The sequence below is a fragment of the Montipora capricornis genome, chromosome 13, assembly GCF_036669925.1.
Source record: "Montipora capricornis isolate CH-2021 chromosome 13, ASM3666992v2, whole genome shotgun sequence".
Taxonomy (NCBI): Eukaryota; Metazoa; Cnidaria; class Anthozoa; order Scleractinia; family Acroporidae; genus Montipora; species Montipora capricornis.
The window spans coordinates 11,268,186-11,270,685 of NC_090895.1; the positions used below are offsets into that span (position 1 = coordinate 11,268,186).

The following is a 2,500-nucleotide window of genomic DNA, read 5'->3' on the forward strand; positions in this document are numbered from 1 at the left end:
GGAATAACAATTGCTCAGAACCTGGTTCAGCCTTGGCTTTAATAAATCCATTCCAGAAATCACTTGCTTGACTTCCGTCCTCTGTAGTAAGAGGAGGGTAACTTGGCCCAACTGTCAACAGTGTTGCACGTTCTGTTCCTTCACATCTGATAGACAAAAAGTTGCATATCAGTAAAACCGTCTCATGGCCATTGATGTCTGCTATGACATTCTCTCCTTTGTAGACAACTGATCCCTGATATTCTACGTCAGAAAGGAAGGCCTTACTTGAAACAAAGACAACTGCAGGCACCTCTCTCGCAGAAATATCCAGTGTGTCTGCAATTTTGACTCTCTCATTCAGTGACAGTGATTTGACCTTTGACATTGCACCCAGTAGAAATTGTCGTCAAGTTTGAGGTTCCTTTTCTGATTGCATGTGGGTGATTTCAGCTGAACTGGCAAATCCCTGAGAACACAAAACAGATTAGTGAAATTTGTAAAATTGATGTTTTGAAGTGGCAACTTTATATAATCATCAACAAATGTCTTCTGCCAGTGGTTAAATGTATTACGGTCGGTTGTGCGATATTAAATTTTGAACTTCTACCGTGTACTGTTAATGAATTTTGGAATACCATGGATAGCTCTGCAACATTCTTAAGGGGCTTAAATTCAGTGCTACAAAATGCAAAAAAAATGTATACAGCAATATATTCAAGCTATAAAATTTGACATACATTTGCAATGATGGCCAAGTATACATTAAAAATGTTATCAAACAATTTTCTCTCCAAAAAGGTCAACAGACCTTAATTTCTATTCCAATGCATGGTTGGGAACATTAAGCTGGAAGCCAGGTTTCTTGTTAGTTACTAGCTACTATCTACATCTTTGTGTGTGCAATGTTTCCACTGACATTATATCAAATATCCACGATTTTTAAACATTCAAATGCCAGGGCACAGCTCTTTTTTGCTGAACTATGTGGTCCTCGGATAGGAAACGGGGTTACCACATTGGCGTTTCAAGGTGCTCTTCATGTTATCAAGTGTTTCTTCTGTTTAATACATTTTCTGTTCATAACCAATTTGAAATGCATTTGAAACAGTTTGAAATGAATTTGAAGTGTGTTTCAAACACTACATTTAGATACTTTGTAAAGAATCCGCTTAAGCCCACCTTTTCCTATGGAGGGCCACATGTAAAGAAACACTGATTTTAATTTACCATTGCCAAGTCAACTTTTCCAGCCTTCCTCTGATCAGAAGCTTGCAGTGGTTTCAAAAATTCCCGCCTGGGCTCTGACTGAGCAAATGTTGCTTCAATCCCTTTGCAGTTATTTGACTTTTTAACGTATTGTTTTACAGCCCTCTCATATACTGCACACCAATAGCTGTCAGGGGAAGAAAAATTGATTATGTCTTCATGTATGTGAATCAAATTATGCACTGATATCGTGCACATGTGCAATCCCTGAATTTCTTCAATCTGAATGTTGAGCTGCCACGCTAACTTTCTGTGCAGTTCAATCATGTTATCATCCCATGATGTTCGGCCACTATAAAAGTGGAGTTCTGTAAGTCTGGAAACAAGTGATTGGATTTCCAATTCATGCCTGTCAGCTAGTTTGCCCATAAATATACAGTCAGCCATAGGAAAGGAAAACTTCTGCAGTCCTTTGGCTTTCCACTGTCCTACATGTACTCCTTTACATTGTGCAAGTGATCGAGGAATTCTTCCAGCTTCAAGCTCTTGTGTCCATGGGAAATTCTCAACTTGATCATCTAAGTATGATGGATCGAGGAGCTTCAGCTCTAGAATTCTCTCTAACTGATTTTTCACAACATTAAGGCAGACAGTGTGAAAAACATCAAATACCAGGTGCTTCAGGATGTCAAAACCATACAGTGGGTAAAGGTATTTATGTAGTATGCTTGTGCCAGTGAAGCCTTTGGTAGATGACATTGCTTTGCGAATGCTAACTCTTGTTTCACGGTCTATGTCAAACATGTCCTCAACAGAAGATTCAATAGATCTCTCTTCCCAAGGATATCTAAAGTGGTAACGGTTTTCTCCATAATACACATGTGTGTTTGTGCTATTCTCAAGTAGTTTACCAACCATCTTACATCTCCTGCATCCAGACTTTCCTTGGTTCAAGAACTTGCCACATTCGCACTGTCCCAGGTGATCTGCTGTCCAGCACAGAAGTAGCACACGTACTGTCTCCTCCTCACTAGTTTGATAGCCTTCTACCTCTATCTCCCTTGGATAGCTGAAAACCTTGAAACCATTAATCAACCCTTTAGATATGACCTGCAGTAATGGCTGTAAAAATGGGTCAAGAGCTTCAGGTAGGTTGGGAACCTGATAGCAAGGAATAAAGCCAACCACATATACCTCTTCTACATGGTTCCTGTCAATTTTGGTCATGTTTGCAATGCTAACTTCTAGTGATCTACACCCTCTATAACTTGTCCCAAATGGTTGCCATCCATCCCAGTGTCCCACTAGGGCC

The 2,500-nt window shown here is 39.8% G+C and overlaps 1 pseudogene; it reads right to left on the reverse strand.

Annotated features, from left to right (window-relative positions):
* Positions 1-388: 388 nt before the first annotated feature.
* LOC138030504 (uncharacterized) overlaps positions 389-2,500 on the reverse strand; it is a 3,230-nt pseudogene continuing 1,118 nt past the window's right edge.